At 44.7% G+C, this 25,344-nt stretch overlaps 1 protein-coding gene across 5 annotated transcripts in view; it reads right to left on the minus strand.

Moving 5' to 3' along the window:
• Nucleotides 1-23,517, minus strand: part of RIPOR2 (RHO family interacting cell polarization regulator 2) — a 93,686-nt gene extending 70,169 nt beyond the window's left edge. For 3 of the 5 annotated variants that reach the window (XM_059938039.1, XM_059938043.1, XM_059938041.1), the window contains exon 1: nucleotides 23,268-23,517. The gene's annotated coding sequence lies outside the window, so the exon portion shown is untranslated. Of the gene's footprint in view, nucleotides 1-14,418; nucleotides 14,669-23,267 lie in introns of those variants that run through there. The other 2 variants (XM_059938040.1, XM_059938044.1) reach the window with 1 other exon arrangement.
• Nucleotides 23,518-25,344: the final 1,827 nt, after the last annotated feature.

Consider the following 25,344-nt stretch of genomic DNA (forward strand, 5'->3'; position numbering starts at 1 on the left):
ATAATTTAGAGAGTCTCAAACCTGGCTGCGTATTAGAATTACCTGGAGAGCTTTTTAAAAATGTGATTGTCTGAGCCTCATCCTCAGAGATTTTGTTTTAATTGATCTGGGGTGGAGCCTCGCCAGAGATACTTAAAAAAATCTTCCCAGGGTTTAATTTTTCTCTGTCCACACAGTATGCCACAATCTTGATCACATCTGCCTTCCATTCTTTCAATATGTAAAAAATTGAGTCACGATTAATGTTCTTTAGTCGCTTGATTCCAACTCCACTACAAGAAATATTTGAAAAAGGCATTGTAGTCTTTACCAGAAACACAGGACAAAACTGTCTCTCTTATTTTTTTTTTTTTTTTTTTTTTTTTAGAATAGCAGGTCTGAGCACAGGCTTTTTATTAGTTATTATTTAGTAACTTCCTGTTACCTCAGGCGAATCCTTCCCTCCCCTGCCTTCATCTCCCTTGTTTATAAGATAAGGGACTTGGAGTAAATCACCTCAAGGGTCCTTCCAGTTCTCAGCAGAGGCCTGATCTGAGCTATCATTCTTCTTTTTTTTAATTTTATTTATTTGTTTATTTATTTATGGCTGTGTTGGGTCTTCGTTTCTGTGCGAGGGCTTTCTCTAGTTGCGGCAAGTGGGGGCCACTCTTCATCGCGGTGCGCGGGCCTCTCACTGTCGCGGCCTCTCTTGTTGCGGAGCACGGGCTCCAGACGCGCAGGCTCAGCAGTTGTGGCTCACGGGCCCAGTCGCTCCGCGGCATGTGGGATCTTCCCAGACCAGGGCTCGAACTCGTGTCCTCTGCATCGGCAGGCAGACTCTCAACCACTGCGCCACCAGGGAAGCCCTGTCTCTCTTATTTAGTGGCAAAAAGGAATGGCTCTGAGAATCTTAGGATTTAAAAGAAAAAACTTTTCCACTGTTGTAAAGACTCAAAAGTAACTGCCTATCAGGACTGGAACTCATGGTCATCTAATCTTCTGTTTTCCAACTGCTGACAAAACAAACGAGCTTTCCATCTCAGGGCTGCTGAGACCAAAGAATTCAGCCTGCCCGGGTTTGTGGCCCGGCAGTACCACTTTATATTGTATGGCCTTGATGGGTTGCTTAACCTCTCCAGACCTTAATTGCCTCATCTGTAAAATTGGGAAAAGAACCAAACTCATAGTTTGCTGTGAAAATTAAATAGGTTACTGAATTAAAGTGCTTAGAACAGTGAATAGCATTCGCTATTCTTATCGTTACAATGATGAGGATGTATTATCAAGTTGTCTCCAGTTTAATGAGGTCTGGATGGAGACTTCCTGTGCATCTCCCAGAGGAAAAATCTTTCAAAGGAGGTTGATTTCCTGAGCTTTATAATTTACCTAGGATCTCATTTATAGTACTGTGCATTCTCAAGTCTCTTGAAAGTCGAATTAGCTGAGCTAGGCTTCAATTAGATAGACTATATAATATCTGCAGAGGGGGTAAAAAAAACAGTTGATTCTTCCTAAATAAAAAAATGCAGTTGGTATTAAATATGGCACAAGATCCTAGGATATTTTACCACCAAGCAGGCATTTTTAAGAGTTGATCTTCTACGGTATGATTTGTGAGCTTTTCAGTGGACGCCCTCCAGACAACCAGCTGCTCTGAACATTTTCTTTTTTGAAGGATGTCATTCACACTGTGTGTTTCTCAAACCTCATCCCAAGACTTTGGAATTGAAAGTACAGAGAACATTAAATGTGGGTGCTGAGTACAATCCAATGGGATGAGAGAATGTGGAATGCGGACTGGGCAATGTCTTTACAAAATGGCATGCATTCACGTAAGAATGTATTTTGATCCCTAGGAGGGACACATTTTTCTCTGTACCAAAAATATATCATTTGGCAGGATGGGTTTATTGTTTCCGAGTCAGCAGTGTGGGTGTTCCAGCCCCAAGAGCAGATGCCCTCCAACTGTTCAGCTTGGGGTATTCAGGGTAAAGAGAAAAAGGGGGCAACAGTATGGACAGGTGGTTGGACACAGCCAGCCACTGCACCCCCTGCCCTCCTGCCGCCTTCCAGAGCTGGATTTCAGACCACGCTGTGTGCCACAATTAATATTCTCAGCAGGGAAGGGCAGTATCAAATTTATCAGTTATGTTTCTGTTTGCACTTCCAGAGTCAAGGAAAATGGTTTAAGTGGGAGCATTTGTCTTAGTAAATGAGAATACACTTAAACTTAACACATGTGTACATATGTTATGTATTTCCTGAGAGTCAGCTCAGAGACAATGTCATGCCATCACAGCTCTAATGAATAGAGGGTCTTAAGTTAGACAGAATCTTAGAGATTGCCACAGTCAGTGTCTTTGTAAGCAACAGAGAGAAGCAGCAAGTAAGCACAAGGGTGCAGCAGGATCCAGAAGCTTAAATACACACGTGCACACACAGATACCTCAAGTCGTGTGGTGTGTGGTTAGATCAACAGTCTGCAGTCACACAATTGGTGTGAATTTCCTCTTTGGAACAATGACCTCTGCTCAGTTTCCTCTTCTCTAAAATGGAGCTCATAACATTTACATCGTTAAGTTATTGTGAGGATTAAGGGACATCAAGCCTGTAAACTATAACGCCATGCACGGAGTATACACTCAGTAAAACAGATGCCTGCAACCACCACTACCATCATCATCAACATCAAGGTCAAGGATATAAAGACAAATGGCCTTACCTAAGCAATGAAAGTTTTATGTTTTTATGCTCTTCTTCATTTTGCTAATCAAGTTGGTCTTGCTAAAACCTAAGATCTCAAGTGCTGAATTCTGGCACTGTAATAAGATTATCATGAAGTTGCAACTCAATTGTCTCAGCCTGCCTCCCCTGTGAGAACGTGTAGGCAGGGAGGAGTCACCCTCAACTCCTTCTGCTAACCTTGCCTGAAGACAAAAATCTGATTATGGCATGTAACTTTGCCTTAGAAAAGTTGAATCTCTTTTTTTTTTTTTGTCCAAAACAGAGCAATTGAAGGCCAACTATACATATTTCTTTTTCTCTTCATGAAGTTTCCTTTGATTGCTCCTTTTGGATCTTTAGGAGAACTTGATGGAGGGATAAGAAAATAAGAGTGAAGGTCCACGTGCAAAGTGTCGACTTTTGAACTTCACTGCAATGCTCTGGTTTAATGAGCTCAAATTAACCTCCTCTGTGTCAGTTCCCACATAAGACATTTCTTTTATAATTCATCGCTGGGGGAATTGGCCCTCCGAGGAACTGCTGTATTTCGCATGTCCATCTTCCTGATAGCAGTAACTTCAGTGATAACTGAATATGTACCCGTTTTGGTCTGGCTACAACGAAGTTCAGAGCAAAACTTGCTGCTCAATTGTAGCATAAACATTAATTTTTTAAAGTTAGAATATTGACTTTTCTGAGCTCCTTCTTTTGATACTTATTCTCTTTTTAAATTGTGTATTATTGTAACCTGTCTAAAATGTTTGAAAAGTTATGGAGAATAATTTTTTTTAATAAACTTTAACCAAGTCTTGTTCTTCTCCCAATTACCATAGATGAATTCCAAGAGGCTTTAACAGCTATCTATTGCTTGACAAAAGTCACAAGGATATTTCCATCTGTGTCCACTCATCGTCCCGTAATTTGTTCCAGCTGTTTGTTTCGGTTTTAGTTTTTGGAAGCCACTGGATCCCAGAGGTTCCAGACAATGAGGAAACTAGCAATCATTATTATAAATCTCCCATAAATCTTGATAAACGAAATAATCATCATTCCCATTGAATTATTCCCATGAAAGAAATTTTACTCAGGCTAACATAGGGCCCATGAAGATAATTTCTCTTGCACTGATTTGAAAAATGGGCACTTCTGGAAAAGATCAAACAGGAGTTAAGTCAGGGAATCAAAGCTTTTGTTCGGAAAATGATATTCAAATGTAGTCAGTCCAAATCTGAGAACTCTACTTGTGATGCAAATCAAAGGCAAAAAATACTTCTGTTTAACAAACCAATGCAATTTTGCATATCACACACACTGGTTACCGCTTTAAGTCTTTTCTGAAAGACGGACAGAAGGGTGAACCATGCATGGATTAACCAGCTCTGACACTATTCATTTCCTTCAACTGCAGGTAATTATCCTGTATAATTCTCCTATGCATAAATTAAACTGCATGAATTAACAATGATCTTGTTTTCCTACATTCAGTAATTAAGACAAAATTGATCAAGGGACACTTTACATGTGGGTATGGATTAGACAATAGTCCTTCTAAAAGGGAAGGAATGACTCCTTTTTTCTCTCAAGTTTGCTCTTTCTCCATTTCCCTCCCCTTTCGTGGGGTTTTCAGATCGGAGGCATTGCGAAGGACAGTTGTTTGCATGAGGAAGGGGAAGGCTTGCCGCGGACATGCATCACTTATCAGGATGCATTGTCTACTCAGAGGAAAAGTGTCTGTTTCCCTGTGATCGGGTACCTCTCAGCACAGGCACACTACTTACTTAGCGGGACTAATGAACCTTTTGGCTGGATGATGTGAAAAAGCTTCTCAGTGATTACAATAAAATCCTGAAGTGTCTCATTAATGCCTTGATATCAACTAAGACTCTCAACCTGAAAATTGCATGGACCATCTGAGTACTGAGTGACTAAGCCAAGTGATCTGGCAACCACACTCCAGCTCAGTTCTGTGGGAGAACTCAGGCTTATGGAACATGCTACTAACCGGCAGTTATAGGAACTCTGAATCTGGGGTCTTTGTATATTTACATCCACAGCTACAGCCCAGACTGATACCAGGCGGCCCGGATTTAAAACTGTACTCTGTCTTTACTAATTTTGCTGAACCTCAGTTCTCGCATCTATAAATTACAGATGGTAATAGTAATTACCTTGGGGTCACTGAGAGAATTCAGTGAATGAATACATGTGCCTGGCACATTGGAAATGCTATTAAATGATAGCTATTATTATTAATATTATTATATAAAACATTTTATTTAGATTCGATGTTTCACTACAGAAGAGGGGCTTTATGTCAACATGCGATATGAGATACACGTGGACACATATGTAATTCAGAAATTGGGTTTATTTTTAAAAATTGCAATGGCTTCAGACTTCCCTGTGCCTTCATTCAGTATCACATAATTTACTTAAGGGGAGAAGATGCAAGGAACATCTTTTTTGTACATAGAGTCTACATGCAAGGTCTACCTGCACTTATTTCCCCCCAATTAGACTGTAAAGGAGTGAGACTCATTCCTTAAATGAAAACTACACATTCTTTCAATATTTTTTCTCAGTACCTCTAGCTTGATAACTGTATATTCACATATATGAAAGCACCTTGAGTTAATGTAGCCCCTTAGCCTCTTCTTGCTTTGGCTGTTTTCTTCCATCAGTGGTGAAAGAGCCATTTTGCAATATTCAGAGCCAAAAAAAAAAAATTTACATCTGGAAAATATATTAATGTGAAGAAACACACTTTGAGGATCTAAAAAAAAAATAATAAATAACCCTTAAAGAAGAAACAGCACATGCCATTTCTATCCTATTTTAGGCCAAAGACCATTTGACAAAATTCAAAGGGCAAGCTTTTTTAGGGATGTCATGGGAGCCTGCAAAGGGAGCAGTTCCTGACCTTTCTTATGTCATTATCGGGGCAGGTTTCCACTTGCAAAATACAGTGTCAAACTGACATCATTAGTCAGGTAATAAGAGAAAATAGTCATGCTTCAGGCTCTCAGTGAATTGGGCTTCAAATAGGCCATATTTTGGTGACTGAAGATGGTGGGCAGGCAGAACAAATCACCCCTCCCTCTCTCCAGCTTAACACTGATTTTGCTACAAAGGCCAGTTGAATGGATGTTCTGGGGTGGCAGACGCCAAATGGGAGTGAGAACAGCTCAGCACTAACCCAGCCTCTTAGACACACTGGCACCGTGATTTTGGACAAGACTTTTGTTTTGTTTCCTAATTGGTGAAACCAGGGACATTAATGTTAGCCCTGCCTACATCATGGGGTTCTCTGGTTGAAATGGGATAATGGATGTGATGAAAGTTGTTGAAAACTGCAAAAACCCGCAGAAATATAAGGTACTATGACTTAGACCAATGTATTATTATGTACCATTTCCGAGGGGACCTTGAACTTGAACTTCAGGAGCAATAAACTTTAGGTATCAAGGAAGGAGGCATGTGCAAAAAAGAAGTGGTAGAAAAAGAAAGAAGAGCAGTCAGCCTGCTGGGGAGGTGGGCTAACACTCTTCATTGTGTGTTAGTCCGGCTATGTTTCATCTCTTTTTTTCCATCTCCTAAATGGGTCCCAAATTTGATGACACTCCCCAAAGTAAAGATTTGCAGCACCTCTACCTGCCACACTGAGGCAATTCTACTTTCAAAAGAAGTTACCGGGAGTCTTGCTTATTCACATGTTGAATTAGCCAGTATGAAATTCTTTCTCAATGCTACCAATTCCCCTTTTCCTAAATCCTCCCCCAATAAACCAACCAACAAACTGCTTCTGATACATATTTTAAGAATGAGTTTCTTAGGCCAATATTCTACAGCAAGAGAAGGTGGGCTTTAGATTTGGTTATTCTACTACTGACAACTGTCACACTATTTACCTCACAGTGAAGAAATTTGATAGGAATAACACAAGATTGTGGTCTTAATTGACAGTTTTTCTGCATCTGACAGCATGGACCAATCCGGTTATTTATTGCTGCGTGACAAATCATCCCAAAATTCAGTGGCCTAAAACAACAAGAGTGAGTCAGGAGTCGGGAAGGGCTCTGCTGGACAGTCTGGCTCAAGGTCTACCATGCAGTCAGATGGTGGCTGGACATGGAGCAGTAGGGACCAGAGAAGCTGGGTACTGGCCAGGCATCTCTCTCCCGTCTTGTGATGCCAGGCCTCTCCATGTGGCTGGTTAGTTTGGGCTTCCTCACAGCATGGCAGCCTCAGGATAGTCAGATAGCTTACGTGGTGGCTGATAGCTTCAAGAGCTAGTAAGAAGCTGAGTTATCTTTTGTGATCTAGCCTTAGAAGTCACATTCCCTATTAGTCCAGAGAGCCAGGTTTTTTGAGGCGAGAAACAAAGGCCTCATTTCTCAATGGGAAGAGTATCAAAGTCACTGTGTAGGAAGGCCTGTACGGTGGAAGATACTGTTGAGGCCATCTTTGGAAAATATAGTCTGCCATATGGACTGACTGTATAAAGTTGAGATAAGTTGTAGAATGTCAATAATTATCCCTGATACTGATACTTACATACAATCTCTCCTTACTACCACCCTGCCAGCGATAGCTAACAGATCAGATAGTAACTTCTAGTTCAGTAAAACAGGCAACTATTCTGATGCCTTCTCTTCCCCTCCCCCTTGTGCCTTAATGACTTAATAACACTTGTTAAACTTCCTAAAAATCTCAGGCATCCAATTCTGTTCTGCCACATTTACATGCCTCCGTCCCTCAGGGCACTGTGCATATACACCTGTGGCTCCCGGTTCCCCATGTGCTCCCACGGCAGCTGCACTGGATATGAGTGACTGGCATTCGATGTCATTCCAACCCCATCTTGGTGCCTTCCAGTACCGAAGCCCAGAAGCTGAAAACATTTTCGAGAATCCCCTGCAGCTCAGATTAAGCACATGATGCAGGGGGCCTCCACCAGGTGTACTTGCCACAAGATTTGATGGGGAGGCTGTGGGTATTAGTTTCCTACGGCTGTCATAACAAATTACTACAAATTTAGTGGCATAAGGTGACACACAATTATTAGCTTACAGTTCAGGAGGTTAGAAGTCTGAAATGGGTCTCGCTGGGCTAAAGTCAAGGTGTCAGCACAGGTGTGTTCCCTTCTGGAGACTCCAGGGGAGAATCCATTTCCTTTCTTTTTCTAGCTTCTAGAGGTCACCCACATTTCTTCTCTTGGTGCTTCTTGCTCCACCTTCAAAGTCAGCAATGTTGCATATCTCTGACCCTTCTTCCATAGTCACATGACCACAGCTGGGAAATGTTCTCTGCTTTCAAGGACTGATGAAATTAGCCTGGGCCCACCTGGAGAATCCAGGATAATCCTAAGGTGCTTGACTTTATCATATTTGCAAAGTTCCTTTTTTTTTTTTTTAAAGATTTATTTATTGATTGATTGATTGATTGTTATGTTGGGTCTTCGTTTCTGTGCTAGGGCTTTCTCTAGTTGCGGCAAGCGGGGGCCACTCTTCATCGCGGTGCGCGGGCCTCTCACTATCGCGGCCTCTCTTGTTGCGGAGCACAGGCTCCAGACGCGCAGACTCAGCAGTTGTGGCTCACGGGCCTAGTTGCTCCGCGGCATGTGGGATCTTCCCAGACCAGGGCTCGAACCCGTGTCCCCTGCATTGGCAGGCAGATTCTCAACCACTGCGCCACCAGGGAAGCCCGCAAAGTTCCTTTTGCCATGTAAGGTAATCTCTTCATTCACAGGTTTCAGGGATTAGGACATGGATATCTTTGGTGGGGTGGGTGACGACACATTATTTTGCCTGCTATGCTATACTTCTGCCTTTTCTGTTGTCACCACTGGCAACCACCTTCATGGACTGTCTGGCTTTTCTGTGGTGCCTTCCTGGCTGGCTATTTCCTGATCGTGGCAGTGGCAGCCTCGTTCTGGAGACAGTAGCTCCCTAAATCAGCAGGCAGCGTCTTGATTACTGATCAGGCAGTGACTCCATTACAACACGACTTTCAAAGCTGTTACAGAAAGCTCGACCTAGAGTGTGTTTCCCTGGCCTTCCTGACCTGACAATTCCATAAGTCATTTTATATCCTTTCTGCTGAGTGGATTCTGTTGTCTGCAACGGAACCCCGATGCATGTTCTCAGTGCTATATCCCTGTGTGTGTCTATCTCTCTCTTTTCTAAGCTCCACATATTTCTGAACCATCACCAAGACAACACTAAATTACATTACAATTTCGGAAGATACGGATCATTTCAAAGTGGCTAAAACGCTGCTAAATAACTTTATAAATGAAAAGGATGGCACTGCCGTTCAAGGGTTACCTGGTACTTATACTGGAATCTTCATTTAGGGAAGTTAACCTTGAACCTCCATATATCAGCAGGATCACATTAATTAGAAGGTAGACTATCACAGTTAAGGCCAAGACCAAGTCACTCCGGGCCTTCATATATAGCAAAAAGTAGGGAAAGCAAATGCTGTACTGGGAATAACCTCTCAGGAGTTGCACTAGCTCCAGGAAACTGTCACTTTGGATTTATTCCCCCTATTAGGGGAAGGAAAAACCGTGTGCCCTTTGTGTTCATCTGTATTACTTTTGTATTTGTGAGGTACCCTCCCCCCACCCCGCTCTTGCCTCTCTTCCAAAAGTCCTCCCAGAAGACAAAGACAGAAGGGGACCAGCTTGAAGAGAATGGAGTCATTGTTCCTTCAGTTCCTTCCTGAACAATTTGTTTGAGAAGGAATAGATCACTTCCAGTGCTAGAGGTGAAAGCCACAGCATTAAACCCCAAAGACGAGTGACTTTATTATACAAGAGTTACAGGACATGGTTCTTCTGTACACAGGTTGTTTTACGGGATGGTCATCGCCAGCCTTGTTTTAGCACCATCACCATTATTAATAGCCTTGTTTCATAATCGTGCCCATCTGACCTTTGCCAGGCACACCGCCTCACTATCGTGAACTTTCCTACCTTCGGTCTTGATCTTAAATCTAGGTCACAGGCAATGAATTCACATTTGATGCCTATGATTTGCTAGGCAGCACGCAAGCCCTGAGGATCCAGGAACGAACAAAATAGACCTTCTGTGCCCTCAGGGAGCTCACCGTCTTCCTAGTCTTCTTATCTGGCGAGTCTTCCCTTTTCCCTTCCATTTATCTGTAATCTTACCATAGGCACGGATGAAATCTTCACTGGCTACTTCAAACATAGCCTTTCTCTCCTTCCTCTGACCTCTCACAGCCCTATTTCTAGGGTGACCAAACCGGAATCCTTCTGAGTGAAAGGGGTGCTATTAATAATTATGTTGGGCTTCCCTGGTGGCACAGTGGTTGAGAATCTGCCTGCCAATGCAGGGGACACGGGTTCGAGCCCTGGTCTGGGAGGATCCCACATGCCGCGGAGCAACTAGGCCTGTGAGCCACAACTACTGAGCCTGCGTGTCCGGAGCTTGTGCTCCGTAACAAGAGAGGCGTGACAGTGAGAGGCCCGTGCACCACAATGAAGGGTGGCCCCCGCTTGCCGCAACTAGAGAAAGCCCTCGCACAGAAACAAAGACCCAACACACCCAAAAATAAATAAATTAAAAAAAAAAAAGTTAATAATTATGCTGCAACAACAGATGTATACAGGGCAAACCAAGACGTGTGGACAGCACTCTGTCCAACACAGTTGGGTTCTTCCTCCTTCTCTACCAGACCATGCACTTCCTAGAAGGTATAATCAACATCTTACACTTTCATATTGAATGAAAAATCTAACTTTGGCCAGATCCCAGTACTCCCTTAAATTACAAAACACTGAGGACTTGGACTTCCAATGCACCTCAGAAATAAAAATACTTGTTAATCACTTTATTATATTTTTGAATGCTAAATGGTGTGAAAAACATTCCCTTTGTCTAAGACTCTGCCCTCCTTGGTCTGGCAGAGAGCTCGTTTTGATCTTATGAAATACAACATAGAAATATTGCACCTCATTTGCTTTCACCGTTGAAAAGAAATCTAATTTTCTTTTTTAATTAGTGTGATAGACATGTGAAAACATTCATCTCCTCCACGCACTGCTCATCAGTGTCATGTAAACCATGCGCACAAGAAAATAAGTCGGAGTGGCTTCTTTTCTTGATGGTGTCCAGGGAGGCCACCCCAGCATTGGGCCATGTGTAAAATGATCTTTTCTACATAGCCGGCCACATTCTGAGAAAAACATCTATTATTATTTGGGAATACTTCCAACTAAGGTGGGATGAGTGTACAGTGACCAAAAAACAAAAAACAAAAACAAAATGAAAAAGCCAACAACAACAAACCTTGGCCATTCAGCCAGAGAGGAACTTGGTGGCCTCAGAGGGGAGATAGGAAGAGGGAGGAGGGCGTGTGGGTGTTTCGATATTAATTCATTCAAGATCTGTGCATTGAGTGCTTTTGTTTAGTTGAAGCGGCTGGAAGGCCTCCACGTGCACAATGGGGAGGTTTTCATTTTCAGGGGGAAAATGTTGTGTGGAGAAGCTGTCTAGAAGGATGTGATTTTGAAAGCGGAGAGGAATGAAGCCAAAGGAGGGTTCCCTCCAGATGAAAAGGCACATAGTCATAATCGTTCTCCTTTGTTGAACAGATATTTCAAATAATCACTGTGGGGTGTTTACATGACAACTGCTTTACGGAGCCATCCCATGTCTAGGTTTGCCTTTGGGGAACCAATTATGTGCTGCTGGCCTATCTGTACCTCCTCTCCCCACCCCCAGCCCCAATTCCCTTGCTTCACTGTCTGTTTTCAGCTGGTATTCTTTTCTGGTTGAATGGCCACAAACACAAGCTGTCTATCTCCTCCAGCTCGTGGAGTTCAGCTTGGCAGATGAAAACAGCCTTGGTAGAGGAGCTGTTCAGAAGCACGAGGCCCTGCTCATGGCCACCAGGGCAGAGAAGGCCCAAGTGGAAAGTCAAATCTGCCATCGCCCAGAGGAGCACCCACTGCATAAACAAAACGGACTTTCACTTTACCGCCACCTCCTCCCAAGAAAAGGCAGAAACTGGTTTTAGACTTCTGACTTGTTTGCAGAATAGAAACAAGACAGCTTTTTATCTTTTTTCCCCAACCCACTGAATGAAATGAACAGTAAAAATAAAACACTGTTTGCAAACGCTTCCACCCCAGGGACTGTTGTTCGCCCGATTCTACCATTTAATGTGAAACGTGCGGGCTGTGCTGCTCACCCTCCGGAACTGCCTTTGTCTGCGTTTTAGTCTCTTGACACCAAGGGGTGAGCCAATAATCTGTGAATTAACCCAAAATATAGCAGGGAAGTGACTTGGTTATATTCAGAAGTGAGCATGTGGTTGGTATCACAGCTGGGCTGTGGGGTTTAACTACACTAGGGATGTATCCGTTTAGCAACCTCAGACTTAGGGCAGGACACCTGGCCGTCATCGGCAGGGCCCCAAGTCAGTGGACTTCAATACTAAAGAGTAGAATTTGATATGAGTTTAGCTACCAACACCTGTAGATATAAATATCTCCTTCCCAGGCCCCTTGGTTTCTCCAGGTCACCCTTGAAAAGGGATGGGTCCCTTTTCTGCTGGAAATAATTTGACTTTGCAGTCAACAAAAAGAAAGAGAGCCATTGTTGGCACTTGTGTTCGGGTACCCAGAATTCTGTGCAAGTCCCTAGTGCAGGCTTTTATTAGCTCTTCCTCGCTCTAGCTTGGTATTTCTTTATATTTATACATAAGATAAAATATTTAAAGCAAAAATCTCACACTGGATTGGCAGAGGAAGAGAGAAGCAGCACCCATTGGGCGCCTTTCGGAAAAGCAACATATGCAGTACAGATTCTCCAGTATTCAGGTTTTCAGATGCTTGGATGCAGCAGATTTTTGGACAAATGTATCACCTTCCTGGGGAAGAGACAGGATTAGGCAGTATCTCTACTGAAGGGGGAGCTGGGCACAAGAGGCTGAGCCTGAGGGCTGGGCTACCAGGGGCGGTGAAAAGCAGGGAGGCCCTTTCCTCTAGTGGCTGTTACCCTGAGTAGACACACCCCTGTGATTTGCTCCTACAGAAGGTTAGCCACTGGCTGCTTCCTAATTAACCACTGGAGAGTAGCCTGATGATGCTCCTTCTTGAAGAGTTCACAGCTGACATCCCTTGCTTGGAACAGCAGCTAAAACAGTCTGATGGAGACACAATGGAGGTGGAGGGTGGGTGGGTGGGGATCAGAGGGAAAGCTCAGAGGCTGGTCCAAAAAGGCTGGAGGACGAAGAGGAAGAGGGGAAATAGGTGAATAGGAATATCCTGGGGTGGGGGTGGGTAGGAGGAGAGGAACATTCTCAGAGCCAGATAACCCTGATAGAAAACAAAAACGAAGAAGTGATCACGTGTCACATAACAAAGGGGCAAAGGCTCACAGAAGATGCCCAGTCCCATACGGAGCGCCAAGTATAATCTCTTTGGGAATGGGGGCGACGATTAGTCCCAGCCCTAGAACTTCAACCAACTACATGGCTGTGAGCGTGCAGGAAGTGGGGAGCAGGGAGGAAAGACGGACCCAACATGTTTTCCAAGACAATCATGATTGTTTCCCCCGGAACCAAAAGCTTAAACGTTTCCTCTCTGTCACTCGAGCAACACGTTGGTATCTTCAGGATAAGAACCTTCCACGCTGCCAACATCCCCTCTGCACCAACCCCGCCCCTCCCCCCAACAAAATCCGCCCGGTTATCTTGCTTTTCCACTTGCTCTCTTGCTCCTGCGGGAGCTGTCACTTCGCACGAGGGACTGGCACAGCGCTTCTGCCACCTTAACATCGGGATGGCTTCCGCTTGTCTAATTTCCAGCAGCACCTACTCCCTTCTAACATGAGGTTCTCTATCCGCTCCCCACTACCCTGGGGGAGGGGGATGGGAGGGTACAGTCTCGCGGTAACAGAGTCGCAGATGCTTCTCTTCTCTAGACCATCTCCCAAGCCACAGAAACTTGCAGGGGTGCTCCGGTCCTCAGGTGCATCATCAACCACCCCACTCCCACTCCCCCCCCCGTTTTTCCAGACACTGGTTGGCATCAATGCAACAAATTTCTCCTTCTTGCCCCTCCTGCCAATTCTCATCCCCTCCCCCCCCCCCCCCCCCCGTCACCCCACATTGCCAATTTGTAATTCAGACATGCGGGGATGAGGCTGGTTCGTTGCCAAGCTGAATCCGGGCAGCCTGGGGGCAAGTTGAGACCCCAGAGACTGCGATCTCAGCCTTGAGCTGGACTCCCCGTGGGCGCTGAGAGTGCCGGAAGTCGTTCGGTGGCAGCCGGCAGCTCAGGACCCGCACCCCGGGGCGCTCTCACCTCCCCACCCCGCCCGCCACAGGGCACCTAACGTCCGGCCACGCGTGTCCTAGCCCAAAAATGCTCCAGCCGCCGGGCACTGCCGGGGGCCCCTTACCATCTTCTGGGCCGGTCCCTCCACTCTCCTGGGCATCCCTCGGTTCTGACTGCAAAAGTGCTTGTGCCCTGCACCGCTCGGCAACTTCGCGTCTCTACCCTGTGGGCATCAGAGACCCGCCGAACCCTCCCAGACGGAGGAAGCCGAGGACGCCCCAGTCCCAACGGCTCCTTGACAGGCAACACTCATGCAAGGCGAGGACACCCTCGCCACACAGACCTCACTCGGGTTGTCAGCAAAATCAAGCAAAAAAGAACAAATAAAAAGGTGCTCATACCTAAAGACGAAGGCTCCTTGTCATGACAGGAGGACACTTGAGGTCTCCGGCTTAGAATAACAGCCTCCGTGCCAATGCAATGCCCCGGGCCGCCCGCACCTCCGGCTTTGCAGCTACCCTGAGCGCGCTCACTCGGCTGAAGGGACAAAGGGTCGCGGGAAGCAGTCGGGTCCCCGCGTCCAGGCCCCGGCGCCGGCGGCCCTCCCACGTCGGCTCCCGGCAGCTGCGGCGCGGGCTGAAGTTGCGGGGCCGGCAGCGCGTGGAGCGAGCGCGGCGGCCGCGCGGGGGGCGGGGAGCGCGGAGCGCGCGGGGGGCGGGGCTCGGCCGAGGGGCCGGCGGCGTCACCCGGGCGGGGAGGGGGCGGGGGAGCCAGATGCTTGACAGTTACTTCAGCCCAACTGCGAAGGGTGAGCTTTGCTGTCTGCGTCCAGCGGATCGCCGCCACGCCGAGCTCCTTGGCACTAGCTGGTGTCACCGCTTTGGAGTTACCCTTGGAATTCGCGCAGGAGACCGAGCGCATCGGAGGGAGAGGGCAGGGGAGAACAGCCGAGGCCATGAACGGCCCTTTCAGCTAACCTTTTGGTACTTCAAAGAGAGGCTGTGTATTGAAACAATGCGCTGGGGCGACTCTGGTGGTGGTGTGTGTGTTGTGTGTGCGTGTGTGTGTGTGTGCGCGTGTGGTGGCGGGTGAAGTTGGTTGCCCACGGCATGACGTTTGCTTTGTATGGGCTCTCCTCTAGGGCCTGTTTGAGCAGAGAGATCTCATAACAATGGGGAGAAACAGAATTGGTTTTTTTTTCTTTTAATTTTGTTTTGGTGGATTTGAACTATATATATAAAGGTTTCCTTTAGGAAAGTGTGGATATGACAGACAAAGACATTCCACAGAAAGAGTCTTTGGAGTGGAAATTGTCCAAGACAGGGAGTCTACAAAGACCCAGAGACAAGGTCTCTGCCTCCGTCCTTAAATAGGGAATCCCTTATACCTCAGTTTCCTTATCTGTAAAACCACCATTCTGAATAAATTGTGTACGTAGAATATGTTAAATAGAATGGTACTGCAAGGTGCATCCGCCCTCCCCAGCTTGAAATTCAGTCACCTTGTGCGGGAGTAAGAGTCGATGAACATAGATATGAACCAAAAGGGAACATTTGAGGACACTGTGTCCTTATCCAGTTGTGATAAGGAGACTGCATCCTCAGGCCTGGCCTCTTAAGCCACCCAAATCATAGCCTAATCAATGACATCATAACCAACCAATGATACAACAGTAGGAGCAGAATGCGCTTGATGCCTAGAAAGGGCACCCCAAAGCAAGCTCTGGTCACTGTGTCACTGCCTTCGACCATGAAGGGCAGCCTGAGCGGTGAGTGCCTTGACAGGCTGAACACTTCATGACAGCTGGATTTTTCCAGACACCCACCTCCCTCTGTCCTTCCAACTTACTAAATAGTTCCTGACAGCACTCAGTCTTCCCACATACACTTTCCTTCAGAAGAGAAAATGTGTTGAGCACATGATACGAACATTCCAGTCTTCCTGGCAGCTAACTCCTCGTATGTGTTCAATATTGGTATTCTGGTCAGTATATGTGTCCCTAGTGAGTTTGGTTGACTTGACGTAATCCTCATGATGCTCAACACTACAGTTCATTGGCTATCTTCTTTCCTTTTTTAAAAAAATCTTTATTGGAGTATAATTGCTTTACATTGTTGCGTTACTTTCTGCTGCACTCAAAGTGAATCAGCTATATGTATACATATATCCCCATATCCCCTCCATCTTGAGCCTCCCTCCCACCCTCCCTATCCCACCCCTCTAGGTGGTCACAAAGCATAGAGCTGATCTCCCTGTGCTATGCGGCTGCTTCCCACTAGCCATCCATTTTACATTTGGTAGTGTATATATGTCAATGCCACTCCTTCACTTCGTCCCAGCTTCCCCCTACCCTGTGTCCTCAAGTCCGTTTTCTATGTCTACGTCTTTATTCCTGCCCTGCCACTAGGTTCATCAGTACTGTTTTTTTTTTTTTTTCCCCCATTGGCTACTTCTTATACCTTAGATTCTGGAGCAGATACTTTAGAAGCACTGTATCATTTATTCCTGACTATAAGTCTGCAGTAGGTATTATTGCTCCCATTTCATGGATGGGAAAACCAAGATTCAAGGGAGTTAATGTGAGTTGTCCAAGGTGACACAATTGAATCAACTTTAGATACATGTGCAAAAGCTGGGTTTTGGCACCTGCAAACACGGGTGGTAGTGGCCCCACTATCCTGTCTGTCATAGATCCTTGTTCTTCTCTTCATTCTGGACCTGGGTTCATCTCTGTTGTATCCCTGTTGATACTTGACAGCTGAGCCCAGGTTTTGTGGGTATTTCCTTACTCTATCTCCTTTCTCGCTTCCTTTTACCTATCTGATGACTCCCCCAGTCCTTTTCAGCATCAATAAATCTGAGAGTCACAAAGGTCCAAACAGCTGCACAACTCCCATAGCACCCCTTGGCCTCTTGGTAGCTATTAAAATGGCCATAAATAAAACTGCTATCGAAACATTCATTCATACAATAAGTACTTGTGGAGAACTGAGAAAGGGATGGGGGATAAAAGAAAGAACGCTCCCCCCACCCCCACCCCACAAAAAGTTTACAACCTAAATGGCGATAATGAGACTGAGAATGGGAGCTGAATGACATTGTTTAAGACAATAGTGAAATAGACCACAAGGCCAAGTAGGATTAAGTCAAATGATACACTCATTCCCGCCCCCCACCCCCCACCCCGCTAAGTAAGCAAAACCAGCGGGAGAGAGGATGGAACCTGGATACTCTTCTTAAAAGATAGTTAGAATTAGGGCAAATGAAAGAGAGGCAGTTCTAAAGGTAGATTGAGGCACTTTACAGAGGACTAAATGGGGTTCTAGGAATGATCTGCACATAAAAAGCTTAGAGGGGTATTCAAAGCCCCACAGTGGGGCCTCATATACTCATTCAGTTCATGGCTTTAAGTCATGTTCATGTGCTAAAGATTCCCAGATTTCCATGCCAACTCAGAACTCTCCTCTAAGGTCAGATATCTGAGTACCTACCTAAAATTCCTGTTAATTTCTTGCTGGCCAATTCTTGATTCTCCTCCCCAAAAACCAAACCTGGTCCTCCCCTATACTTAACCATCTTAGTTAAAAAAATAAATAAATAGCACCAATATCCAACCAGTTGCTAGAGGGCCAGAAATCTAGAAGTCGTTACTGATGCCTCTTTTTCCTTTACCTCCCACACGCAATTCATGAACAAAACCTGTTGCTTTTGTCTCCAAGACACTTCTCATTCTTGGTTACTCTCTCCAGCTCTACTGCCATCACCCTTCTCTGAGATCCTTCATCTCTAGCCTGTATCGCTTATCTCCTTGCCTCCAGTTTGCCCTTCCCTAGAATCCATTCTCCACTGTGGCGGGCCAACTTTAAGATGGTCCTCAATGATTCCCACCCCCTAGTATTCACACCCTTGTGTAATCCCTTCCCCATGAGCGTGAGTCTAGTGACTTACTTCTAACCAATAGAATATGGCAAATGGGCTGAGATGTCACTTTCATGATTAGATTATAAAAGGTTTTGACTTCTATCTTGCTAGCTGAATCTGTCCCTTGTTGGCTTCGATAAAGCAAGCTGCCATGTTGGAGAAGCTCATGTGACAAAGAACTGAGGTCCTCTTTTCAGTAGCCCAAAGAAACTGAATCTCGCCATCATCATGTTAGCTTGAAAGTGGATCTCTCCTCAGTCCAACCTTCAGATGAGACCCCAGCCCTGGATGACACATTGATTGCAGCCTGAAGCTAAGCTGTGCCTGGACTCCTGACCCACAGAAACTGTGAAATGATAAGCATGTGTTGTTTTAAACAGCTGAATTTGTGACAATTTGTTATGTAGCAATAGATAACTAATACAGAAAGAGTAATCTTTAAAAATAAAAATTATGCTGTGGTCACTCTCCTGCTTAAAACCCTGCCTTCATTCCGCATTTATTATAGAATAATATCCAAATTCTATGCCAATGCTTACAAGACCCTGGTGAGCCAATCCCTTCTAGTCCTTCCAGCCTCACTCATGCCTCTGGCTTCCCTCTTACTAAGCTCAGGTTACTGACTCAGGTCACAAGGGTCTTCTTTCAGTTCCTTAAATACACCAAGTCACTTCTAAGAGAGTTCTTCCCTGACCACCCACATCTTTAAGTATATCCTTCCCCTCAGTTATTCTTTTTGAATGCCCTGTGCCTTTTATAGCACCAATTGTAAATTGTAATGGTTTTCTTTACCTTTTTAGTTGTTCTTTGTCTCTTTTTCACTGGACTGTGAGATCGTAAGGGTAGAGACTGTTTCTGTCTTATATACCATATCCCCACAGAGAACAAGAGCTCAATAACTATTTACTGAATGAAAGATGAATAACTCTGCCGTTCTGGAGCACACCTGTACTCTTACCTCGATCTTTTTATTACCTTGTCAACACCGCCCCCCCCCAGCCTATCTCCATCCATGTAGCCTTCACCCATTTCCTAATAGCCACATCTATTCATCAAGATCCAGTTTCAGTACTCTAGTTTGCATTTGTTTTTCCCAGATCTCTTGCCCCATTCCCTGCCCTCTCACTTCAGAACTTTCATAACATCTTAGCTCTTAACATCTCCTGAGATGCTGGGCACCTGCCACCTTGTATTACAGCTATTTGTGTAGAGTCGGATGGTTCCAAACATTTCTCCATTTACCTCATTCTAGAGATAGAGGCCTGGAAAGAAGCACAGATATGCAGGAAAAGTCTTGGGAGAAATAAGAGCTACTGCAGATTAGCATCAGAGCTAATAGGCTACCTAGGAAAAATCTGGGGGGTGGCAGCAGGGTTTAACACCTCCCTTGGAGAGAAGCAGACTTTCCATTTCCCCACTATATTAGTCTGCTAGGGGTGCCATAACAAAATACCACAGACTGGGGGGCTTAAACAACAGAAAGGTATTTTCTCACAGTTCTGGAAGCTGGAAATCCAATATCAAGTTTCTGGCTGATTTGATTTCTGGTGAAGGTTCTCTAATTCATCTACCTCAAAAACTTCACTGGTCAAAGCATTCAGAGATTCCCTGGTGAAGCCCTTAAATCTCATCCAGGGAAACAGTGAAGGCCAGAGCTTGTTAGGAATTGGGGTGGGGATGTTATAGAAAACTCTGCTAGTGTGAGAGTTTGTCACTCTTTAACACCAATGGAAAGAAAGATTCCCTCCAAAGGAGTAACAGCTTAACACAATTTCCCCTCCCCCTGTCCCACCCATGTATCAATTTTAATTTAAAAATCCCTAGGTACAAATGATAGCTATTATTTCAACAAGCTATTATTTCAACTCAGGTGCCAGGCACTCTGCTAAGGGAAGGAGCCACAGAGGTAAATAGGAAAGTCATGGAACCCATCTCGGGGAGCCTGGTGGTGAGAACAGTGGTAAATAACTGAGGTGGGTGTTATGAAAGAGGAAGTACTATGGGTGCTATGGGAACTGTGATTATTTTTGGTGCCATAAAACAGGGTGTTTGAACTTCAGCAGCACTGAAAATGGTCTCTTCTAAAAACTGAATTTTATCCTGTTTTTCTCTCATGGGCATTTTTAAAGCCAGTTTTTGTTTAGGGAACAGAATTGGCAATGCCAGGCTGATTGTTCTTTGCGCCACCAATCAATCCTAGTAAATGCATAATTCATTAGAAGAAAGCAGAAGAGCATCCAAAGTGCAGCCAATTTAGTTTCCTCATTTAGAGCATCAGATATTTAATGCAGAATTCAGAACATGCCTGAAGACCCACTACCATTGTGCAATGAAGTAGATGCTCTGATCAGAAGGTCCCGGAGATTTGGTTATATCTAGGGACCTCTATCCATTTATATTCCTATATATTCCTTCTGCCTATGATACTTCCTACTTCTACCTTTTTGCTCGGGCCATTTTCACTGCCTGGAAATTTTCCGCTGAGAATTGCCCATCACTTTTTCTTTTACCTCTGATGTTTGTCTCTGAAAACCCTGTCTAGTCTATAAAGCCCTGTTCAAACACTACCTCCTTCCCAATGCCTTCTTGGCCCTCTAAACCCTTCCTGCATCCTCCTACAAGTCCCTTGTGTGTCCCCTGAATAAGACCCTATCACACAGCTTCCTTCTGTCATAAATATTTGGTAAACTTCTCCTCATCAGTTTATAAATTCCTTGATGTCAGGAACTATGCTTAGTACCACTTACAGGATTGTAACCTCTATATTAATGAGCGTAGAGAATTGTCAGTGAATATTGACTACGTTAGGAATGAGAGCATACAGTGCCCCTGCTGCCTTCTGTCACCTTTTCTCTTGGAAAAAGTGCATAACAAGCCTGTATTTATTGACATCAGAGCTGTACCTACAGAAGTATGTTTCCACCTGCCAAATGACAGCTGGGTCTTGCTTGCTGCTTTCTGAACTGGTGAAAGCAAAACCCCATTTTCCTTTGCCCACGTCTGGTACTGATGATAAGGTCCTCAAGGGAGTAAACATCTCAAGCTGTTGTTTTCTTACCATTGTCACATGCATCTGCTTGCACAATGGGAAACTAGTTGGGCCAACACCCTTAGCATTTTAGTATGTCCCAGGAGTGGATGTCCCAGGGGGGCTGAAATCAGGCCTATGCATTAAGGCAAATGATCCCAATCTTAAACCCTGCCTTCACCCCCACTTCTAGCTTCTGCACCAAGTGACCTGGAAGTTGCATGGGTGGAAGATAGTCAGCAAAATGTTCAAGGCTGACAGGAAATAAAACATGTCTTACATGTAGCAAACAATTCCCTTCTGTCCAGCAACCTGAGATTGGATTTCTCACACATTATTATTATATTACATGTAGAGGTCATTTTCTGCAATAATACAATCTATAAAAATCACTTCCCAATTTTTTGGTCTCAAGACCCATTACACAATAACATAATCTAGACTAGCCATTTTATATAACATATATATATATATATATATATATACACATATGTTTATGTGTATATGTACTTGGAGGGCATTATGCTAAGTGAAATACATCAGACGGAGAAAGGCAAATACTGCATGATATCACTTATATGTGGAATCTAAAAAAAACACAACAAACTAGTGAATATAACAAAAAGAAGCAGACTCACCAATATAGAGAACAAACTAGTGGTTACCAGTGGGGAGGGTAAGGGGAGGGACATTATAGGGAAAGGGGGTTAAAAGGTACAAACTATTAGGTATAAAATAAGCTACAAGGTGGGGAATATAGCAAATATTTTTAATAACTATAAATGGAATATAACCTTAAAAAATTGTGAACCACTATATTGTACACCTGTAACTTATATAATATTGTATATCAACTGTACTTCAATTTTTAAAAAACCCACCTTTATATATATAACATAATCTAGACTAAACCCTCTTATATTTTTAAAAATTGTTGAGGACCTTGGGGACCCCCTGAAAGAGTCTTGGGAAACTTGATGGCTTCTCAGACTATATTTTGAGAACCTCTGCTCTAGACTGACAAACATTTTGGTAGAATATTAACTTTATAAATTCCTATAGCTCTGAACCCGGTAAGGCCGAAGGTAAATAGTATAAATCTAATTTAACAAATATTATTGCACAAAGATATTAAAAGAAGTATAAAATAATGCAGAATGAATGTAGAAGTGACTGGAAGCTATCACTATGCACGTGTAAACACAGTGCTAGGTACTTGACATGTAGACTCTTTTTAAGGTTCTAAAATGGACTTTTCCTTCATAATGAATCCCTTCCCTTTTCTCTCATTATTAGGGGAAACATAAAAGAAGAGATTTGTCTGTAAGGTTCTCCAAGGTGATTTATTTATATTGTGTCCCTGGGCCCCCTGCAGTCCCTGGCTTGCAGGTTGTCCCACGTGGCCCCTTCCTGTCCATTCTCCACCTTTCTCTCTCCTGCTTCCCACCCTGGGGGTCCCCAGGTAGGGACCACATCAACGACTGCCCTGTGATGTCCAGTAGGGTTTGGCCAATGGGGAGCCCCAACAGGAGATCGGAAAAAGGTAAAGGAGTGAGGTGAGGATATTAATTACCTGGCTCCTCCCTCAGAGGTCACATTGGGCTGGCTGTGCCCCTTCGTAAAAGACAACTGCTCTCCCCCCCACCCCCTCAAGGCAGCCCTCTCTACACAGCTCTCTCTCCTTGCAGATTCTAGCAACCTCTTCCTCTCCCAGCCTTTGGAGCCAGGTGGTGTTGGCCTCTCTCTGCCCTCTGGTTCCCCCACAATCCACCCACACCTCTGTAAGTCATCTCTTTGTAAATAAACCTTCTTGGAATTATTCTAATGGGAGCTATCAGTTTCCTGACATTGCCCTGACTGATACACATTAACAATAGTGTACTGATTATTGAAAAAAAAAATTAAATCTGTTTTTATCCAGTCATTCATATTTTTAAAATATTTCTTAAGTAACTCCTTTAATTATTTTCATTTCTTTTTCAATTTTAGGCAAGATCTGTTGTTAATCTCGTTCAATTCCTTTCCTCCTTGCTGTCCCCCAACGATGCACAAATCTTTTCGAAGTTTGGTCCCTCCCTAACTCATGAAATTGAGATCGTTAACTTCAGGGGGTGATTTTAGGAGGAATTACAGGCCCAGAAGCCATTTTACTTGACACTTTGTCACTGGTTGTTAATCTTCACCATCTTCATGGACATTATTCTGGAGTCCAATTCACATCGGAAACAGGTCTCTGAGGTTAAACGGCTGTCCCTACCATTCAAGCAAAGCTAGAGAGAGCTGGAGGCAGTATCAAGGTACCTTAGAACACAAGGGAAAGATTCCGAAGCCATGACAGAGGTTCCTCCTGGCTGTTCGCTCTTCTCCACAGCTGCTCTCATATTCCTGCTCCTGGGCCTTGAGTTCAGCTGCATGTTTCAAAGGCCAGGGCCGCCTCTGTGAGGCCTGGAAACCATTAGCTATCCCTGCTAGCTTCAGCGTCCGGTGCCTCCCCCTACTAACATACATTTTATGCACAATCGGGATACTGGATACAAAGCTCCATCCCCGCGGGCCCCGCACAGTTTCACTTTGCAGAGGTGAAAGTGGAAATCTGACTCCTGCAGCCAGGCTTGCTCAACCCACAAAGCCTTCTTGGTAGCAGGGACGAGACCTGGCCCCACTTCCCCTCTTTCCTTCTCTGCTCACACACAATCCACGTCCCTGGCAGCTTCGGATAGGAGCCGTGACAACAGGACAGGGCGCTGTTACCCTCCATAATTAGCCAGGCAGGCAAGGCTGCTGTAATATCACAGCATTGACAGAGCTCTCACACCTATTAAATTATTCACGCCACCCAAGTGTAATCGGCTGTCACGTTCGAAATAGGTCATTCGCACTAAGGCTGCTTGGAGGTGAAAATTTCACAGGGATGGCAACAGATCCAAGTGCTTTGGTTTCAGCCGATCTCCAAAGTAAGGGGCTGCTCCAAGCAATCCCCTATTAAATATCTTTCATTGAATCACAGTTACGTTTTCACGAGCAGCAGCAGGAAGCATCTGGAACAGCTGTCTGCTGGCAGGCACGAGAGTTGTGGGCTGGAAGGCTATATGTCAGCCTCTTCCTTCAATGGCCCGTCCTCAACGAGCCTCAAGGGGCTGCTTGAGGAAGATAAATCTGAACACCTGCTCTCGTTTGTTCTCTGCGCCCAAGACGGCAGCCGGGTCAGAATGAGGATGTAAGCACTGGGCAAGGGCAGGTTTTAGAAGAACGAACGCACACAGGCCTCTCTGAGAAGTGCCTCTCAGCCCTGGGTGCCGCATTCAAAGAGGAATTCAAGTTCAACAGCTGTGGGGCGTGTGCCCCTGCATTTCAGATCCTAATTCACAGACATTTGGGCCTCTTCGGCACTCAGGATACACTTGCCCTCTTGTTGGCATAGATATACTATTCAACTCAAGTGCCTGGTGGAATACAAATATTTGACTGGCTATTGTAAGGTCTGGAGAATTACTGGCGTGTTAATATGTTCTTTTAATGGTTTTCAAGGATACGAAAGACTATCTTACAGGAGGAAGAACAATTTCCCCCTGGGATTAGAGTAAAGTAAGGTGACTGAAGACATAGTTCATGGGATTTGAGTTAAAATACAAGCAAGCAAATGTGCTGATTGCTAGTTCTTGACTGTTAAATGGATACATGACTGAGGGAGGCTGATAAAGCTCCTTGGGGAAGGGAAAAAAGGCAGGGAGTTTAGCAATGGGATTGACCCCTCGCCTGCCTTCTATTAGGAGAATAAGAATAAAACCCTCTAAAGAGGTCTCTTTCAGCTGAGAGGCTCTGGATGTACAGCCTTGGAGCAAAAGGGCAAGAGATGCAAGCAATTTTTTTTTTAATAGAACTTTATTGGAATATAATTGCTTCACAATACCGTGTTAGTTTCTGTTGCACAACAAAGTGAATCAGCCATATGCATACATATATCCCCATATCCCCTCCCTCTTGAGCCTCCCTCCCATCCTCCATATCCCACCCCTCTAGGTCATCTCAAAGCACCAAGCCGATCTCCCTGTGCTATGCTGCTGCTTCCCACCAGCCAACTATTTTACATTCGGTACTGTATATATATTGATGTTACTCTCACTTCGTCCCAGCTTTGCCCTCCCACTCCATGTCATCAAGTCCATTCTCTATGTCTACTTCTTTATTCCTGCCCGAGATGCAAGCATTTTAACGTGGTGAGCATAGCACCAAAAGCAGAGAGGCCACGTGAAGATGGAATGTTCATGGATGCATTTCCACAATTATTCTATATATCAGAACAGTGCTCCCAAGGATATTAAGCGCTCTCCTTCAAATATTCACCTTCAAGGAGGCTGCCCAGGGCTTCCCTGGTGGC

Source organism: Balaenoptera ricei, chromosome 11, assembly GCF_028023285.1.
Source record: "Balaenoptera ricei isolate mBalRic1 chromosome 11, mBalRic1.hap2, whole genome shotgun sequence".
Lineage (NCBI taxonomy): Eukaryota > Metazoa > Chordata > Mammalia > Artiodactyla > Balaenopteridae > Balaenoptera > Balaenoptera ricei.